The 14227-nt window shown below is 43.3% G+C and overlaps 1 protein-coding gene across 1 annotated transcript in view; it reads left to right on the top strand.

Annotated features, from left to right (window-relative positions):
* The window catches only part of Acsm4 (acyl-CoA synthetase medium chain family member 4), a 75703-nt gene that overhangs the window by 37379 nt on the left and 24097 nt on the right, over positions 1 to 14227 (top strand). Inside the window, exon 2 of the mRNA XM_041666607.1 lies at positions 13364 to 13550. The gene's annotated coding sequence lies outside the window, so the exon portion shown is untranslated. The remainder of the gene's footprint in view (positions 1 to 13363; positions 13551 to 14227) is intronic.

The raw sequence follows: 14227 nt of genomic DNA, 5'->3' as shown, positions 1-14227 counted from the left end.
ACACCTGAGGGCCAAGGGTCATGGTGGAAGAGGAGACAGAAAGATTTGAAGAGCAGAGCATCAGGATATTTGTGTAAAAGGCCCTTAGACCTTAGCACAACTGACTCCATGATGGAAGTATCATTCAAGACAAAAAACTCAGCACCTAGACAGCATCACTTGTCAAAATGAAAATAAAGACCTAATCTTTCAAAGTCTATACTATGTTAACTGTACTTTGTTAACTGAACTATGTCAACCCAGGATAAAGTTTTTGTGGTTAACAGAAAGGCTCAGGGATACACTGGGACCCAGAACACCCGGTGTTGTAGCTAGATGACTAATAAGGACTTTCTATGGGCTTAACCCCTTGTCTTAGTAATCTTCTCTGTAGGATACCCGACATGGTGAGACTATGTCTTCTAGCAATGTCTGAAGTGTCACCAGCCTGACCTCCTAATCATGAGCTAAAAAGGACAACGATAGACACACTAACCTAGACAGGAAAGCCTACAACCCTACACAAAGAACTACAGATCACCAAAGAGTGGAGAGAGAAAGGGGGGGGGGTTCTCTTCAAGAAAGAGCACACCAACTGATTTTCCTATTCCAAACTGTCGGCTCTGAAAAAAACACATGCAAGTAACATTACACAGACTCCACAGGTTGCATTTATGTATATGTCAGGTTTCAAACCCGGGACAAGATTTGAACACCTTGTTCTAAGAACACGAAAGCTTGCTTGCCAAGGAAACTTGGCCCAAGAGACTCCAACTAATAACGTATGAGTCTTTCCACCACCCAAGCTAGCAAACATGCTGGACATGAAGGATGTGTCTGGCATTGTGTACTCTTCACATCTTCTCTTCCCTCCAACTTCATCCCATGGTGCTATGGACCCAGCTTAGAGGCAATGCTATCCCTGGAGAGATGCATGTCTTCACTTAGGCCACACGGCTTTGTTTGTCCCATGTTTTAGGGGTGAAACTCAGAGCCTAGCAAGCATGTAATCCCTCTAGTTTGCCACACAGCCTCTAGGCTTCACAGCTGGGATTTGAACTTAGGTTCCCAACTCCAAAAAGGCTGAGTATCAAAGTGGACATGGCTACAAGGTTCTCCCTGCATCTCTCAGTCCCCACCTGGCTCGTATACCCCACCCTCTACTCTCAACTCTGCAGCCAGGGTGATGGGCTGCTCTTCCCTATATAATCCAACTATTTCGGTTGTCTCCTCTCTTTGTACCTTTGGGCCTCCTGGCTGCTGTACCTGGACCACCTCTCTCTCCTTTTCCTCCCCTTCTCCTCAATTGGCCGAGCTCAGTCTCTGTGTCCACCCTGGACTCTCCCAGATGTCCCTGCCTCTGGCTATGCTTTCCCACATGTCTATAATAAACTTTCTCCTCCACCATTCCTAGGACCTATCATGTTTCCTTTCCTTGTTATTTCTTTTTTTCATTCAGTATACTACATATTAAATATATATTATAAATGAACAAATAATGCAAACAGGCCATAAATTTGAAGAGGAAGAGAAAGGGCAGATGGGAGCGTTTGGAGGAGTAGAAGGGAAGTGATGTAATTGTGTTCTAGCCTCAAAAAATAAAAGAAATAATTTAAAATTTTTTTTCAACTTAAAATAGACCATAATTTAATGTAGGGCTTTAAACTGAACTGCTAGAGAAAAACATAGGGGGACCACTTTAAGGTGTTGGTATAGACGGTGATATTCTGGCTAAGACCTCCAAATCACAGGAAACAAAAGCAAAAGGAAAAAAAAATGAGATTCTGACAAACTAAGAAACTCTTATCAAAGAACAGCCAATAAAAAAAGCTCAAGTGAAAAGAGAGAGAACCAAAGAAAGAAGCCAGAAGTCAGCTCCACATCTGACAGCAAACGCGTGAGGGGGGGGGGGCGGAGTGGCAGGGATGAAGCTGCCATTGAGAGTGAGAACAAGTTCTGGTGTTTGTCTGCGTCACAGGTGCCTGGATCCCTACCATCCTCCACACACCACCCCAGCACAGAACCCTCCACCCATGACCCAGTACAGACAAAAAAAAAAAAAAACCCACACATGGCCCAGCACGGAATCCTCACCCACAACCCAGCACAGAAAAAAACCTCACACATGACCCAGCACAGAAAAAAAAAAAAACCCAGGTATGACCCCGCACAGAAAGAACCCACACACACGACCCAGCACAAAACCCTCCACGCACGACCATGCACAGAAAGAACCCCCACGCACGACCCAGCACAAAACCCTCCACCCATGACCCCGCACAGAAAGAACCCCCACGCACGACCCAGCACAAAACCCTCCACGCACGACCCCGCACAGAAAGCACCACGGGTGACTAGATCATTCTGACGTGGCCCTCAGGCTCAAGTGTAACTGAAATCCCTAGGGACTCTTCAGCTGGCCAAGGCTGATGCTCTCCGAGACTGAGACTTGCAGAGTGTCTAGCTAAGGACATGTGAGAACAACCATGCACGGATTCAGAGTCCCTGAGAGTGAAATAATATCAAACAGCATTCCCCTGCAGAGAAATTTGAGCAACCTTAATAGCCAGACCTCCTGAGAACATGAAAGCTTTGCTTGCCAAGAAAACTTGGCCCAAGAGACTCCAGCCAATAAAATATGAGTCTTTCCGCCTTCCAAGCTAGCAAACATGCTGGACATGAAGGATGTGTCTGGCACTCTGTACTCTTCACATCTTCTCTTCCCTCCAACTTCATCCCATGGTGCTATGGACCCAGCTTAGAGGCAATGCTATCCCTGGAGAGATGTATGTCTTCACTTAGGCTACACGGCTTTGTTCGGCCCATGTTTTAGGGGTAAAACTCAGAGTAGCAAGCATGTAACTGCTCTAGTATGCCACACAGCCTCTAAGCTGCACAGCTGGGATTTGAGCTTAGGTTCCCAACTCTAAAAACCTATAGTTATTGCTATGCACTGTATGTGAATCCAAAGTTGCTGAGGTTACAAATGACCAGTTTGAGATGTTAAGTTTTGTTTTATTTTAGGTTTTCTTTTTTCATCAAGGCCCAATAGTGATGTGGGATTCTTTTATGTATGCTATGAATATATTTTATTACCATTGGTTAATAAAGAAGTTGCTTCATCCTATGGCTAGGCAGAATATAGACAGGGAAGAAAAGAAGAAGAAGAAGAAGAAGAAGAAGAAGAAGAAGAAGAAGAAGAAGAAGAAGAAGAAGAGGAGGAGGGGAGGAGGAGGAGAGGGAGAGATGGAGGGAGGGATGGAGAGAGGGAGGGAGAAAGAGAGAGCAAGCAGAGTCAGGGAGATGCCATGTAGCAAAGAAGAAGGACACTCAGGAACTTTAAAGACCTTAGCCGTAGGCCACAGCCTTGTGGTGATATACAGATTGATAGAAATGGGTTAATTTAAGATCTAAGAGCTAGCTAGGAATATGCTAGAATCATTGGCCAAAGAGTGTTGTAATTAATATAGTTTCTGTGTGATTATTCGGGTCTGGGTGGCCGGGAAACTAGTGAGCAGTCTCTTTCTACACCATAGGTCCTAATGCTGTGCTCTACCACTGAGCTACACCCCTGGCTCCACAGCATAGGTCTTTTTCATTTTGTTTTGTTTTGTTTTTTGAGATAGGGTTTCTCTGTGTAGCTTTGGAGGCTGTCCTAGATCTCACTCTGTAGATCAAGCTGACCTCGAACTCACAGAGATCCTCCTGCGTCTGCCTCCCAAGTACTGGTATTAAAGGTGTGCACCTTCACCATCCAGCTATAAAGGTTTTTCAATACTGCCTCTCTAGAAAGGTACTCTTAGATTCTATTATGAAAATCTTCTAGAAATTGAATGAACCTAGAACATATTGGTAAAACACCTTTCTTAGTTATCACCTGGCTATCCTCCCTGCACTAAGGGGTGGAAGTTGCTCCCAGGCTCCACAGAGAGTTTTAGCTAACGAGCTGCTGTTACCTGGAGCAGTGGGATGCACAGCAGGGCTAGAGATGATGCAGCTCTAAGCGGTCACTCACAGCCTGAGGGATTCTTAGTCATTAAAATGTATCCTTAGAGTCACTGTAGATAAGAATTTCATGAGAAATCAGCAGGAAGCAGAGTCGGAGGGCAGTAAAAGACAGTGTGTGTGAGTGTGTGTGTGTGGCAGGCAGAGGATAACCTCCTGTGTGTGTGTATGTGTGTATGTGTATGTGTGTGTGTATGTGTGTATATATGTATGTGTGTATATGTGTATGTGTGTGTATGTATGTATATATGTATATATGTATGTGTATGGCAGGCAGAGGACAACCTCCTGTGTGTGTGTATGTGTGTGTACATGTATGACAGGCAGAGGACTACCTCCAGTGTGTGTATGTATGTGGATGTGTATGTATATGTTTATGTGTGTATGTATATGTTTATGTGTGTATGTGTGTATACGTGTGTATGTGTGTGTACATGTATGAAAGGCAGAGGACTACCTCCAGTGTGTGTATGTGTGTGTATGTATATGTTTATGTGTGTATGTGTGTATACTTGTGTATGTGTGTATATGTATGTGTGTATAAATGTATGTGTGTACGTGTGTATATGTATGTGTGTATATATGTATGCGTGTACATGTATGTGTGTATATGTATGTGTGTATATGTATGTGTGTATGTGTGTGTAGCAGGCAGAGTACAACCTCCAGTGTCATTCCTCAGGTGCCACCCACCTTGTTGTTTTGAGACAAGATCTATACTTTCCTGAAGCTCACCAAGTAGGCAAGGCTGGCTGACAGAACCCACCTGTCTCTACGCCCTCCCAGTACGGGAATATGCACACACCACCATGCTCATCTTTTTTATTTCTTCAGGTCACGTGAATGCACACACTTCACTTTAGATATCTTCCCAGGCCTTAAAATGCATCTTTAATACGTATGTTAAACATAAAAGTTAAGGGAAAGAAGGTACTTGGGAAGAAAGCCAAGCGCTCCTGAGACTTGAGGAGGTGTGAGTTCCTCAGAGAGGGAGCCTGACTTCAGCATCTTACAAAAGCCACATACACCATTAGATGAGTCTGGAGTCATTGTCTTTATCTTATGTATTTGTTTGTTTGTTTATGGGGCATGTATGCTAGGGCATGAGTGTGGGGATCAGGGGACAACTTGAGCGAGTCAGTTGTGAGGTGGTGGCAAATGCTTTTACCCATTTAGCCATCTTTCTAGTACCTGACACTATTACCTCTAAAGAGTTCCAGGGAACCCTGATGAGATTACAGGGTGGTTCTAACGAGGTACTTTGCAGGATTACAATCAACAAGGTAAAAGTCAAGACCAGTAGTTCTCGACTTGTGCGTTGCGACTCTGGAACTCGCTCTGTAGACCAAGCTGGCCTTGAACTCACAGAGGTCTGACCGCCTCTGCCTCCTGAGTGCTGAGATTAAAGGTGTGTGCCACCATTGACCAGCCTCAAAGTTGTGTTTTGAGGAACATGAGCATCCAGGCACTTATTTATTTTGTATTATAGTATGATTTATTATTACAGCTACAGACACTTCCCATAAGTGAGCCAGGAAAGAGAGAAAAGGAAGGTCCCCCAAGAACCTACACAGAACACTGTTACTGTGGGACAAAGACATTAATTCAATTAGCAATTAGCAAGTATTATTTGAGGACTGTGCACTGCCCAATAGGATAAAAACAGAATAATAAATGGAACAGACAAAAGTTCCTCCTTTCCAGCTTGTGTTCTATAAAGAGGGAACATGATAACTTGGCTCCAAGTGCGCTTATGGTGCCAGCAGAGGCTCTGACCATTTCTCATGAGCTGAGCATCCAGCTGAATAAACCAGACATGGGTCAAGTCAACAGCCACCCTCTCGGCAATCTTTAGGGTAATGCCTACAGCAATAAATGTGGTAATCCAACCTACAGCACCTGGTGCCCTGGAATGCAGCGCCTTTGGTTTTTCTTAAATACTTAAATACTGGTTTTTTATTTCCATTCATAGGAAACAACAGCTCTTTCTTCTCCTGGCCACACCTGGAATACTGCCACAGGCCTGGAAAAGAAGTGGATGTTTTGATGTGCTGATGTTTCAATGTTTTGATGAATTAATCTAGCATGCCAAAGCTCCCTCCTCCCTTGGATATCTCTGATGATACAATAAAAGTGGCTCGGAGATTCTTTCCTGGGCGATGGGTCGTTAAGGCCAATGTGGCTCACCAGACAGAGCCGGGAGCCTGTGGGACCACAGCCTTCGACTCTAACTGCTCTATCCGAATAAAAGATGCAACTCATAAGTGACTACAGTGTGTCCTTATTTATTTAGTCCCAGCAGAGACAAAACTAGAACTTCCCAGTTCTCTCTCATTCCTGTCTCATTTGTCTCTGTAATGCTGCATACACTCTGGTTCAAAGTGGATTAATGTGTGGATATTTGAGGCATAAATGCATCGAAGGAAAATATGGCTAGGTGGATAGACACAGACTACAGCACAGATAACGATTAGCTACCACCTGACTTATTGTCCTGCTCTACGCATCATTTCTACACTGTGGCCTTTGCTAGCTGGATGTGGATGGGGTCACACGCCTTTAATACCAGCATTCAGGCGGCAAGGGCAGGTAGATCACTGTGAGTTTGAAGCCAGCCTGGTCTATATAGTGTGCTTCAGGCTAGCCAAGAACATAGGGACTCTCTCTCTCTCTCTCTCTCTCTCTCTCTCTCTCTCTCTCTCAAAAAGAAAGAAAAGTATCTTTTCTAAACACTATAAGACCAAACACGGTTAGCTATTTTTTTTTTTGTTTATTTTGTTTGTTTGTTTTCGAGTCTAGATATCATTATGTAGACTGGGCTTATGTAGCTGGCCTTGAATTTACAATTCTGCCTCATCTCTCAAATGCTAGGATTATAGACATGAGCTACCATGCCCCTCAAGTCATTCTTATATAGAAAAGGACTATAGCAAATGATAGTGGATTAACTGACTACCACACTCCATTTCTCACTCCAAGGAACCAAGGTGGTGTGTAGCATCCTGCCTCAATTCCCACCACCGCTTTGAAAAGGCATTCCTTGAAGAAAAGGCTTAGGTTAGAACTGGGATGGAAAATGTGTAAGGTGAATCTGGAACATCTTTTCATGGGAGCAAATAAATTTTCAAAGGTCCATGGGATTGTGTGAAAAGAGCCTGAAGTGACCCCGAGAAGGCATTTGAACAATCTGAACATTTGAAAAAATGAATGTCCTAGGTTAAAATACTGCACATGTATATAAATATCTAATCATGTCAATAAGCTTAGAACCATTCTTTAAAATTGCATTAATGGGGTTGGAGAGATGAGTCAGTGGTTAAAAGCATTTCTTGCTCTTGTGGATGACCTTGTTTCAATTTCCAGCACCCACATGGTGGCTCACAATCATCTGTAACTCCAGACTCTCGGGGGATTCAATACCTTCTTCTGACTTCCTGGACACCAGCCACAAATGTGACGCACAGACAAACATGCAGACAAAACACTCAAACACATAAAATAGATAAATCCCCCCAAATTGTTTGTTATTATCACAGGTGTCAGGGGTCCCAAGCGAGCTGAAGACTGATGCAGACAACAAAGAGGAAGAAGCAGGCGTTAAGATAAGATGCGGCTACAGGTGGCAGTTGAGCCTCTCAATCTACTTCTTTCCATCCAATAGTAGCACTACTTGTGCTGGCTCCACAAGATCTTTGTGGGCATTAAACTGGAGTAATGAGCAATCCCAGGCATTAGAAAGTAGTATATCCATGTAAAGGTTAGCTGCTAGTTACTAGGTAAACATTTCCTAACTGACACAGAAATCTAAGGATTGGAAATTGATGCAGAACCAGAGGTGATTCCGTGCCCTCCGTCTCGCCTTGTCAGGGAGATGACTCCCTAAGGGGCTGCGTGTAGATTCTCTATTCCACTATAACTTGACATCTTAAAAGCTAAGCTGCCTTAGAGATACTGAAGCCACACCTTGCCAGAAATGGAGGGAACTCCCAAAAGCCCAGAGAATGATCTAAACTTCATGCCACGTATGTCCCCTAGGCTTTGCTGCTTAATGAGGTCCCTGTGGCTTATCATCACTGGGAGAAATTTCCAACGCTTTCAGATGCTACCTTGAGGGCTGGCCTCAATCCAGCCATGACTTATTATCTTACCAGTTTAGCTGACGTAAGAAGTCCCTGCCCAACTAAGCAGCCAAGGAAACAGAATCCAGCCTGCCCTTCATAAGGAGACAGGATCAAGTCTAAAATCCAGAGCAGTTGTTCAAAGGTGTGAGTCACAGGCCTCCTGAGCCTCAGGGCTGTCTGAAGGCACTGACATGAGAAAAGGCACAAGGAGTTGAATATTTAGAACAAGTAGGCCAAAATTTAGTAACTTCTCTTCATGATAACCCTGAGAGAGAAAATTGAGTGCTGTCTCACGCTCCCATCTCCTGCACCCGAATGTGGCATACATCCATCGTCTACTAACTGAGTCAAATGACTTGGTTTGTCTGCCAGCAACCAAGTTCTTAGACTACTCTGTTGTCAATGATATGATCACCATGATAGTTTTGGTGGTCTGTCTGAATCTCGATCCTTGTCTCCTGCTGACCTCCTTCTTACCCCTAATTCTCTTGACTGGACTTGTGGGTGGCACTTAACCTGATTCACGGGTCTTCTCCAGACTTTTCCAAATTACAGACTGAGTAGCCAACCTCTTTAGGGTAGGGATCTTAAAGAAGAAGATATAGGAGTTGTAATAAAAGCTTGTGTTTTCTGTTATGTGTTCAGCAAGAGCCAATTCAGTAAAGTTACCTTGTGTAAAAAGAGACTCAAAAGGACTTCAGATGATATTTGAACCCCGCATGTCCTAATGTCCACCTGTACCTTAACCATCCTATGGAGTAACTAACCAATACATTCTTGAGTTGGCAACCTGTAAGTTTCTTTTCTCTTCGAAGCCATGCAGACTGGGTTTCTATTACTTAGAACCATCTAATTTAATTAAGACACACACACACACACACACACACACACACACACACACACACACACATATATATATATATATTTGTTGATTTTTCCCTTACATGGATGATATTTTGCCTGCATATCATGTATGTGTATTGTGTGAATGCCTGTTGCCCACAGAGGCCAAAGAGGCCTTTCTACTTCACCTTTGTAACAATTCCTAATTCCCTTCTCTCTCTGGACTCTTCATTTGCTGTGTGACTTTCATGTCATTGCCAGACTAAATAAATGTCTTTGCTTGTCTAAGGCCGTACCACCCTGACTGCGCCTGATCATGTCTGAATACTTCTTCCTTGAAAGATTCTTCCTGTCCCCCACATGTCATTCCCTCCTGCCACTAGAGTATCCTTCCATGAGCCTGTTTCCTAGCTATCACATCACATGTAACAATTCATCCACTAACTTCTTTTCACATCTCTCTCCAGCTAAAACATGAAGTCTCCAGGTCAGATGTCGGGGCTCAGCCAACCCTAACACCCCAGTTCCACGTGCATTCCTGAAATCCTGCAGGTGTCCACTGAGTATTCAGTCCCCTGGCAAATCATCAGGATGGAGCTGACAGAGTCTCTCTGTCAGACTTACCTTGACTTTCTTAGGGGAACTGATCCCCACCTCAGCAGCACATTTGAACTGAAGAGATGCTATCCACCCACATCTCAGTTCCTAATATCCATAGCATGTGAGTTTACCAAGATGTTATACTGCAGAATTTCCAATGGCTTTGGTACGGAAATAAAAGAAGGGTGTTCCTGGGGCTGGGGAGATGGCTCAGTGGTTAAGACTACTGGCTGCTCTTCCAGAGGTCCTGAGTTCAATTCCCAGCAACCACATGGTGGCTTACAACCATCTGTAATGAGATCTGATGCTCTCTTCTGGCATGTGGGCATACATGGAGGCAGAATGTTGTATACATAATAAATAAATAAATCATTAAAAAAATAAATAAAAATGTTTTTTTTTAAAAAAAGAAGGGTGTTTCTGGGACTGGGGAGAAGGCTCAAATGGTAAAGTACCTGCCTGACAAACATAAGAACCAGAATTTGGATTCCTAGCACCTACATGAAAAGCCAGGCATGGTGGCATGCACCTGTCATCCCAGCGCTGGGGAGCAGGTATAGGTGAAGGCTGCTTTTTCATTTTCCAGCAGCCCAGACCCAAAATAATTACACAGAAACTGTATTAAGTAAAATACTGCTCGGCCTATTAGCTCAGAATTTTTATTAACTGTTTCATCTTAATTTAACTTATTTCTATTATTCTGTATATCACCACAAGACTGTGGCTTACCAGGTAAAGTTCCAGCATCTGTCTCCTTTGGCAGCTACATGTGTCTCTTTGACTGTCTCCTCTCTCTCTACATTTCTGGTTGTATTTTCTTCCTGGCTTTACTCAGTTAAGTCATTGGCAGAAAGCAGCTTCTTTATTAACCAATGGCAATAAAACATAGTCACAGCATACAGAGGGGAATCTCACATTGAGGGGGGATTGTGGAAACAGACAAAGTCCTGGAGCTCATTGGCCAGCCAACCATGCTGAACCAGTGAGAGAAACCTTCACAAACAATAACGTGGAGAATAATAGAGGAAGACACCAACATTATCCTCTGTTCTGCATGTGCTTGCACATACGTGTGCACACATCCACATCCACATGAGGAAGTACAAAAACCATATATGCATACACATATTCTCACATTCTCAAACATATGCATTTTGAGCACACACATACACACAATCCATTCTTCATCCTACTTCCACAAATATAATTTTAGCCATAATTTTTATTTTAGTGTTTGACTGACAGGAAATTCGCAGAAACAGAAAGAGTTTAGTTATATCCCTCAGCCACTGTCAGCATCTTATTTCACCAACATACATTGCTCATGGCCAAGAAGACAAAGGTAGAATACCCGTACTAAGCAAACTCTACACTTGGTTCCTGTCTCCCTGGTTTCTCCCTAGTATCTTCCCATCTAGGAGATCACATGACATCCATCAGGTCTGAAGACTTAAATTATTTATTTATCTGTGGCTTTCCATGTTTCTGATGATCTCCAATGTTTTGAGGTGGGGGGCGCAGGGAATGAGATTTCACTTACTTTACATGTATAAATGCTTGCCTGAATATATGTCTTGTACCACATGCATGAAGTGTTCATAAAGGCACTAGGACAGTGTTGGGTGGATGCCCTGAAACTGAAGTTACAGAGGTTGTGAGCCACCATGTGGGTGCTGGGAATTGAACTCTAGTCTTCTGGAAGAGCAGCCAGTGCTCTTAACCACTAAACCATGTCGCCAGCCCCAATCTCTGTTTTGTAAATGATCTCTTAGTTCTGCTTTGTCTGGTGTTTTCCTCTTCTTTAGACTGAGGTTGCTGTTGAGATGGAGTGATGGACATGCTATCAGCCTGACTTCACGCTGACTATGCTAAACCCTCTTCTCCAGTCTATAGGACCACAATTCACAGCTCACTGCAAAACTACTTTCTCCTCCACCTCCTCACACTCCCCACTGAACAATCAAATCATTAGGCCATGGGGTAGGTACTCTTGCCTCCCTCTGGAACATCATCATATTTGGAACCCATGAATTCATGACTTGGTTTTCCTTGCAAAACTGTTCAATGCTGTGTTGATTGATGGCTGAAGATCCTGAAAGAGGTTGCCTAGAGTTCCAAATGTCTTCCTTAAATTCTAACAGCATCAATAATCTTGAAAATAAGGCTTATAATTGAAGAGCCAGCTTTCTACAAACACAGTGTGCCTCGGTGGTGCAAGGTATGAGAAGGGTGACGGAAATGTGTTGTAATAGGTGCGCTGCGAGCTGCGTCTCGCCACCAGGCTAGCTTTACCCGAAATAATTACACGGAAACTGTATTCTTTTAAACACTGCTTGGCTCATTAGTTTTAGCCTCTTACTGGCTAGCTCTTACATATTGATCTAACCCATTTCTCATAATCTGTGTAGCCCACGAGGTGGCTTACCAGGGAACATCTTAACCTGCAGCTGTGTCGGGTGGGAGAATCATGGCGACTCACTGACTCGGCTTCTTTCTCCCAGCATTCTGTTCTGTTTACTCCGCCTACCTAATTTTTTGTCCTATCAGGCCAAGCAGTTATAAAGGTTAACTAGGAGGTAGTTTGGGTGTGATCCAATCATCTGAATATAGAATATTTGAAGAAGACTGTCCAAGAAAGGACTCTGTCTAGACATTCCAGTGACAGTCACTCGCAATGACAAACAAGAAATGGGCATGGGGCATAAAGCTCTGGGCCTCACTTCTGGGTGAAGACGAAAAGAAACACACCAATGTTCTTCATGGCATAGAGAAAAGCCCCAAACAACCCTAGCCTGCTGCATGGCTCAGAAAAGCCTCTCAGAATATACCAAGAGGGGTTCAGAAGAAGCTTAGAGAGAATTAGAGGATTGGAGCTGCCCTGAAGAAGGCCAGTGGCCATGGTGATCATGGAGTAGGTCATTATGCAGATGTCTCACTGTGAATACAACAGGAGGGTGCAGGGAACAAAAGTCATCAAGCGTGGGACATTTCAGTGGAAGTCACCCATAGACAGATATCAGTAACTATGGACCATGGATGCTAATAATCAGATTCTGTTCCACAATCCCAAAACAACACATTAGAAAATATTCTATTTTCAAGAATAGGAAAAGAAGAAAAGGGATTGGTTTGGGGTTTTTTTTGTTTGTTTGTTTGTTTATCTCTCTGTGTAAGTGTGTGTGTGTGTGTGTGTGTGTGTGTGTGTGTGTGTGTGTGTGTATTTTAGGGGAAAAAAAAACCCTCCTGGGATGAAACCTTAATGTGATGGAGTCTCCCACCGGTGGCCACATAAATCTTCTATTCTGAAAGCAAAAGGGGATTGAAGAGTGAAAGAAACAGCGTCACTGTAGAGAAGGAAGATTGCATTTTTTCTCAGATGTTACTATAAACTGTATATTTCATACACAGTAGAAATGATTTACAATTAAAAATTAGAAATTTGTACTTATGATAGACAATATATATTATTTTGGAAAATATAAAAAATATACCAATCAGTGACATTATTTCAAGGTTATCAGGACATTTAATAGAGAATAGCACATAGTAGGTGTTCAAAGAAAGACAGCAGTTTGAAGCAGTTCTTAGACTCTCTTTGGACTATATTAAACTGGCAGGTCTGCAGGTCAGATCCAGCTATGCCAACATCCTGGGGCACTCAGAATGGGCATTATACATCTCAATATCAGCTCTGGGAATGAGAATAATCCCATAATGAGCAGGCTTAGTCTTTGTCGTTTGGCACTGAGCCTGGGGAGGAGGGTGCCCTGCGTTTTCTTTCTCTCTCTTAGCCGTGTCTGCCCCTTTAACCACAGGTTGTCCAGAGAAGCAAAAACTCTCCTCCCAAGGGATTATGATCCTCCCAACTGTACACCAGAGGCTCCAGGCCACAGTGGCATAGACGCTATCTAAAGAGGAGAAGGCAGGAAGGAGGCAGCATTGTGGTAGAAGCAGCCTTGGAGAAGGAGCAGGAGGCCTTCTGGATCAGCAGTACCTTTGCTGGTAAGGAGATGCATGTGGCAACATGGGGTGGGGGGACTGTATCTAGCTCAGCAGCAGTAAGGAAACAGGCTATGTCACCGTGATAGAGCCCTACAGACCCAAGGCCGAACGACTTTGGTAGTTCTACATAGTAAAAGCAAAATTCAGAATTCAGAGAGATATACCATAGAAGTATTCACCTGAGTGGCCAACTGTTGCTCAATAACTTTTCCCACTGTTAAGTTTTCTTTTTAAACTCTGGAGATCATGAAGTATTTAGAAATAATTTAGTTCAACTCTCTCAATTTCACAGAGATGTTTCTGGAGACATTTTTTAAAGCATGTTTATGTACCAATTTCTCCAAAGGTGTTGTTTTGGTTTAAAATACTTAATAGACTTCAGATTTTACCCTGGAACTGCATATACTTCCCCGCGATTCTCACATCAGGAAATGGCTTTGTTCAAAGCAAAATGGCGACTCCCCAGAGTTCTGTGTTCTCTTTTAAAGCCCATCGTTACCAAAATCAACCCCCAAATCAAACAGACCAGAAGATGGGAATGAAGAAATGGTATTGGCAAGAGATATCCCCAGACCTACTCAGTCTTTTGTGTGTGTGTGTGTGTGTGTGTGTGTGTGTGTGTGTGTTCAGTGTTCACTCTCTATGTGTGCTCAGAATGCAGAAGACACCAGGATGTA

The sequence above is a fragment of the Microtus oregoni genome, unplaced genomic scaffold, assembly GCF_018167655.1.
Source record: "Microtus oregoni isolate MIOR12 unplaced genomic scaffold, Mior012 000016F_ref0000370, whole genome shotgun sequence".
In the NCBI taxonomy this organism is placed as follows: domain Eukaryota; kingdom Metazoa; phylum Chordata; class Mammalia; order Rodentia; family Cricetidae; genus Microtus; species Microtus oregoni.
The sequence above is the reverse complement of the archived record's forward strand: the minus strand, read 5'-3'. Positions and strand labels throughout refer to the sequence as shown.